This window comes from Hevea brasiliensis, chromosome 3 (genome assembly GCF_030052815.1).
Source record: "Hevea brasiliensis isolate MT/VB/25A 57/8 chromosome 3, ASM3005281v1, whole genome shotgun sequence".
Lineage (NCBI taxonomy): Eukaryota > Viridiplantae > Streptophyta > Magnoliopsida > Malpighiales > Euphorbiaceae > Hevea > Hevea brasiliensis.
Genome location: NC_079495.1, coordinates 11,860,458 through 11,867,780, shown reverse-complemented (window position 1 = coordinate 11,867,780; position 7,323 = coordinate 11,860,458).

Here is a 7,323-nt window from a genome sequence, read left to right as displayed (position 1 = left end):
ACTCAAACACAACCAAGTGGTCACTAATTGACTATTAAAATTTCCTTTCACCAATACATGAGCAAAATCCTAAATTTGTTGCCCAAACCTTAACTCTCAATTCTAGGTTCACCCAACACTTATCAAATTAAGCAAACTAATCAATTTCTAATTTATGTTTACACATCAATCACCATTTCTAAGCCTTTCAAATCCATCAAAACTATCAAACTACCATTCCCATAAAGCTGGCAAAAAAAAATCCAATTCTTCATTGATGCATCATTTATATCATTTTTCATGAATTTCACCTTCATTCAACTTAGTTTCAATATATGAAAAAGAAAAGAAACAAAAGTAAGGCACTAACCTCTTGGAGCAAAATTTTCCCTTAGCTAACTTCAATTTTTCTTTCACTTTCTTGGCTTTTCTTGGCGGCCAAACACTTGCTCAAGATGTAATATTAAATTTTTATAAAGGAAGGTAGGGATTTTATGGTGAAAAATTCAAAGTTAGCAAGGTGTAATGAAGGATAACAATGGTGGAAATGGGAGAGGTGGCTGCCGGCTGGTTTAGGAGAGGAAGATGCAGATTTATTTTCAATTTTTGTCTCAATTATCTCCTTTTAAAGTGCTTGTTGAAATTTGATTGGTTGAGGGCATTATAATGACATCATGTGATGTCATAATTTCCAATTTCTTTCATTTTTCTTTTTTTTTTCTTTTCTTTTCTACTCATTTTCAATTCAATTTTTAGCAATATTTATTCACATTTTATGTCATAATAATTATTTACTTAACTGGACAGTTGGCCAAAAATCATCTCTGAAGACGAAATGACCAAAATGCCATCCATTTGGCTTATTAAGCCAAAATCGTCTATACCTATCGAAAAATTTTTCTAAGCCTTTTCATGGCATTCTAATGCCATAGAAACCTCAATAACTCTTCTCTGGAGTCTCAAAAATTATTTTATGAATTTCTCCCAGGTTTAGGGCTTCTAGCTGCGAGAACCGCAACTTCCCACTAGGTTACCCATCGCTTGGGCACCAGCTCATTTAACTTGGTTGTATTTTATTTCTAAAATTTTTCCTTAATTTTTCTTATCATTATTTGATTTATTTATGACTCCTCACTTTAGTCTAAATATTTTTCTAAATGTTCTAACTGTTCGGACCAACACCGGTCACTAGAACAGTAGAATGTACGGAATTGCTACAGTGAGGGTGTTACATCAGTGGACTGATAAATGTCAGCAGAGTTTTGATAAATTGAAGAGATGTTTGACTGAAGCTCCAGTCCTTTCTTTACCTACCCCAGGTCAAGAATACATTGTTTATAGCGATGCATCTCACAAATGGGTTAGGCTGTGTGCTGATACAAGACCGAAACGTCATTGCTTATGCATTTCGTAAGCTGGAACCTCATGAGAGAAACTACCCTACACATGACTTGGAGCTTGCAGCTATTGTATTTACTCTGAAAATCTAGAGATATTATTTGTATAGGGAGAAGTGTTACATCTACACAGATCACAAGAGCTTGAAGTATTTAGGCACATAGAAAGAGCTGAATTTGAGACAGAGGAGGTGGTTAGAGCTGATAAAAGACTACGATTGTCTGATAGACTACCAACCAGGGAAGGCAAATGTGGTCGCTGATGCTTTGAGCCGTAAAACCATGGCTAGTTTGAGAATTTCTCCTTTGTCTATGGTACATGAGTTGAAAGCACTGCATGCTAATTTGAAAATTGATGATGAGGGACAGATGATAGCTGCGTGGCATTTACAGCCAGTGTTGATTGATAAGATAAAGATGGCTGTACATAATGATGAAAAGTATGTGAAATTGGTGGAGAAAGCTCAGGAAGGCAAGAAACTAGACTTTTCTGTGAATAATGATGGCTTACTGCTACACCAGGGCAGAATGTTCGTTCCTAATGATGTGGAATTGAGAGAAATCATTATGAAGGATGCACATGAATCTCCTTTTGCTATGCACCCTGGTGGAACTAAGATGTACAGAGAGGTAAAAGAACATTATTGGTGGAATGGTATGAAAAAGGACATAGCTGAGTACGTATCTAAATGCCTAACTTGTCAGCAAGTCAAGGCAGAGCATCAAGTGCTAGCTGGTCTGTTACATCCATTGCCAGTGCCTGAGTGGAAATGGGAAAGAATAACAATGGATTTTGTGATGGGACTTCTATGAATCCAAAAGAATCATGATGCAGTGTGGGTCATAGTGGACAGATTGACCAAGTCTGCTCACTTTCTACCAGTAAGGATGGACTACAGTCTGGACAAATTGGCTAAACTGTACATTGATGAGATTATGAGATTACATGGGGTGCCAGTGTCAATTGTGTCAGATAGAGATCCAAGGTTCACTTTTAGATTCTGGGGTAGTTTGCAGAAAGCCCTAGGAACTAGATTGAACTTTAGTATAGCATTCCACCCACAAACAAACGGCCAGTCTGAGAGAGTGATTCAGATATTGGAGGGTATGCTACGGGCTTGTGTGATTGAATTTAAAAGTAGTTGGGATACACATTTGCCTCTGATTGAGTTTGCTTATAATAATAACTACCAATCAAGCATTGGGATGCCTCCATATGAAGCTCTGTACGGTAGGAAGTGTAGAACTCCTTTGTGTTGGGATGAAGTGGGGGAAAGAAAGTTGATTGACCCAGAGATTGTTCAGCAAACAGAAGAGAATATTAAGCTTATCAGAGATCGACTCAAGGCTGCATCTGACCGTCAGAAGCCCTACATCGATCTAAAAAGGAGAGACATTGAATATGCAGTGGGTGATAAAGTATTCCTCAAGGTTTCCTCTTGGAAGAAAATCATGAGATTTGGCAGAAAGGGGAAACTAAGTCCTCGTTTCATTGGACCGTATGAGGTTCTGGAAAGAGTAAGTCCTCTGGCATATCGATTGGCATTACGTCCAGAGCTAGAAAGGATACATAATGTCTTCCATGTGTCCATGTTGAGGAGGTATAGATCAGACCCATCTCATGTTCTACCTATTGAGGAGATTGAGGTGAATCCAAACCTCACATATGAGGAAGACCCTATAGAGATTCTGGCATATGAGGTGAAGCAGCTAAGGAATAAGCAGATACCACTGGTAAAAGTGCTGTGGAACCATCATTCAGGCCCAGAAGCTACTTGGGAACGAGAATAGGATATGAGGAGGTAGCACCCACAACTATTCAAAAACTAAAATCAGGTAAAATTTCGAGACGAAATTTATTTTAAGGGGGAGAGAATTGTAACACCCCTATATTAAGCAGTCTATGCATTTTACTGTTTCGGTGACCGGTGTCTGTCCGGACAGTCAGGATGTCTAGACATTTGTTTATATCACCTAGGAAAGCCCTGAATAAAAATTAATAGTAATTACTAAAAGTTAAAATACAAATAAGAAAAACAATGTATAAAAGGTTAAATGAGCCGGGGTCACAGCGATGGGTGACCGTACCGGGAAGTGTCTGCGAGCTCAGTCAAAACCCTAAATTCGTATGGGACATTATGACACCACAGGCCTAGGGATAATTACGAAGCTAAGGGAAAAGAGAGAATCATAGAAAAGAATTGAGAATTAGGTCAAATAATTAGGTCAAGGTTCAAGAAGAAATACAGTGTTATTGGAAAATTGGATCAGACAGGTGAGGAGCAATTTGGACAATTCACCCTTAGAGGTGACTCATGGCCTAAATGTCCATTAAAATGGAGAAAATTAAGCTTATGAAAATTTGACTAAAAGTGAAGAGGTAATGGAAAAGAAGAAAAGAAAAGAAATTAAATAAAGTCTTAATGACATCATCAATGTGAGGTAATCATGACTTAATAAATCATTTTAATTTCTTATTAATTAATTTTAGAGATAATTATGTATAAATAAGCATTAAAATAAAAAGAAAACAATTTTCTTCTTCTTCTTCACCTTTAACCGTCCACTTCTCTCATCACTCTCTCTCTCATTTCTTCAACTTTCCTCCATTGAAGCTTATTTGAAAGCTTCTTAAACCCAAAATTTCACCCTCAATCCCTTAGAAAAATTGTAGAAAAATTTAAATTGAACTTCAAGGAAAAGAGTGGGAGGAGAAAACTTGAAGAAAATTTGAAGAAACAAGAATTTAGAAGAGCTCCATAAGAGGTAAGCTCTCTTTTAAGCTAATTAGGCTTTGTACGCATAGATATAAGCTTGAAGATAAGGATTTAACTTTAGAAATCACAAAAATTATACATGAATTTTAATGTAAGAAATTCGGCCAGCATATGTAGGATTAGGATTTGGTGGAATTTGTTGGAATTAATGGGATATTCATGTTTAATTGAGTATGGAAATGTGTCTAGGACACTTTAATTTCATGAAATGTAGCTAATTGCAAAATTAGGGTTCTTGGCCATTGAAAATTAGGGGAAAAATTAGGAATTTTGAGAATTGTTGCCAAATGACCAAATTGAGGTTTAAAATGGCCAATTGGCGTCATTTGGAGTGTGTTGAATGGTTAGAATTGAGTAGAAATGGTGAATGTGGTGCTGCCCAATTTGGACAGCCTGACCATGGTCCACTTAAGGACCAAAATTGAAATTTTGTTACTCCAATTGGTGTGAGGCTAATTGGAGATGAAAATTAAGATATAATGCAACAATTTTTATGTAGAAACCCTGCCCTGAAAATGACCATAAGCTAGTGTAAAATTAGGTTAAATCCGGATTAGGCACACTGCCCCTGTACAAAACTGACCATATGAACAGTACTTGTTAAAATGGTCATAACTTGGTGTAGATAGGTCCAAATGACCTGATTTTTATATCATTGGAAAGCTATGACATAGGAGAACAACTTTCATGAAGAACACAATCCCAAATTTTGATCATAACCAAATCAATTTGCCACCCAAACTTGAGTCACCAAAACTGCCAGAACCCAGAATTTTGCCCAGAATTCTGGAATTGGTCAATCCGGCCAGTTATGGTTAAATGGCCATAAATTGAGCTACAAAACTCCAAATGGAGTAATTCAAAAATGAAATTAAACTTAAGACATTAAGGAACAACTTTGATGAAGGAAAGTTAGCCAAATTTCCACTGTAGAGGGTCAAATGGAGCAGTAGAAGTGAGTGATCCAAAACTGAAAATTTACAAATTCTCCTAGGAAATTTTGAATTTACAATGGCAGTCAATGCCAACAAATTTGATACTCAAAATGTGGTATGTGAGTGCATTTAGGACTAACATACCTATTAAAGATGAAAAAGTCAATATTTTGACTTGAATAGTCTAATGAATAGTATCTCCATAAACAGAAATATAAAGGACTCGAATTTATAAATCGTAGTGGGTAGAATAAGTCTGTAAAAATTTAATTGGAATTTCTTATTAGAAATTATTAAAATGAGTGCTGAAACACTTTAAATTATGGGTTTCAGTAGAAAAAGACACCGGGAAGGACAAAGAGAAAGTGAGTCAAAGCCAAGAGGCGACTCATAAAAGGTTTGTGCACAACAGTTACTTCCTTTTGATTTTCAATTGAAATTTTGATTGGATTGAAATGTGAAATAAATTTATGACCTTATTTATATCCAAAACAATTTTGAATGACACAATTTGTATGCTATTGGTTTAAATCTTGGGAAATTAGTTTGAATGCAATTTGATGGTTACTTTGTAACACTCCCGTTTGCATAGCCTGGTATATTTCACTGTTCCGGTAGCCGGTGTCGGTCCGGACAATTAAGGGGATTAGAACCATATTTAAGACAACTAGAGAAACCATAAACACAAATAATTAGTAATGTTCAATTAGTTAACTATAAATAAGAAAAACAGAACATAACAAGTTAAACGAGCCGAGAGTCACAGCGATGGGTGACCTCCTCGGGAACGACTGCGAAGTCATTTTAAACTCAAATTTTGAACTGTAAAATGTGACACTGCGGTCCTTAGGACCCTTATGAACACAGTGGAAAAGAGAAAATCACGAAAAAGAACTATTAAGCCAGTCAAATAATTAGGTCAGGGAGTCGGAAGAAATATGGAATTATTTGCAAACCGGGATGAACCGGCGAGGGGCAATTTGGTTAATTGACCCCGAGAGCTGACTCCTGACCTAACTATCAAATAAAATCGGAGAAAAGAAAATTTCGGAATTGAGAATTAAATTAAAGAACTAATAGAAAAAAATAAATAGAAAAAAAAAAGAAAGAAGATGGAAAAGTCAAAGGTGATGACATCATGAATGATGTCATAAAGAAATTAATTAGTTGAATTATTTAATTAGACTTTTTGTGGTCTTCCATAAGCCTAAATAAATAAAGAAAAGAAAAGAAAAAAAAAAAACAAAAATCCTTTCTTCTTCCTTCCCAATTGCCGCCCCACTTCCTTCCCAAAAACCCTCCATGAAAGCTCTTTCTTTAAGCATACTTTTAAGCTTAATTTGCTTCACCCAGTCAACATAACTTCCCTAAAAACTTCACTAAAGCTTGTTATTACAACTTGAGAAGAAGAATTACAAGAAGAAAGAAGAGTTAAAGATAGGGTTTGAAGCTTTAAGTTAAGGTTAGTATGTCAACTCCTTATTTTTCCATTTAAATGCATAATTAGTGTTTGAAATGAGCCTAGAACTTGATTAAATGAAATAAATATGGGAAAGGACCATTGCTGAAATTTTGGCCTGGTTGAAGGGAGTATGAATTGCATGAATTTAAGGGTTTGAATGAGTGTAAAAACCTTAATTAGTTGAATGATGATAGTTTAGAACTTTGAAATTGTTAATGGTAACAAAGTAGTGAGATTAGGGTTTTGGACTTAGGGTTTTGAGGCAAAATTTGGAGAAATGCATAAATGGCATGTTTGACCTATTGTGAAGTGAAATAATGGTCAATTATGACCAAATAAGTTGTGTGGGAATGATAGGAAATTAAGTTAAATTCGGAGGTAAATGGTCATGCTGCTGGCAGCATGACCAAACCTACTTTGAAGGACCAAAACGGGAATTTTACAAGCCCAATTGATATGCCACCAATTGGGGATGAAAATAGACATAAAATAGCACAATTTTCATTAAGGAACCATCCCCAAAAACTGACCACAACTTGGTGAACCAATTGACCAAAGTGAAATGAGAGCAGGCTGCCACTGCACAAACTGACCAAATGAACAGTAATTGTTCATTTGGTCATAACTTGAGCTAGAAAAGTCAAATTGACCTGAAATTTTTCCAGGGGTTAGAGGAGATGTATACCTAAAACTTTCATGAAGAACACAAACCCAAATTATGCCATTAACCCATTCAAATTATTGAGCAAAGTTGAGTTACTAAGCTGCAAACT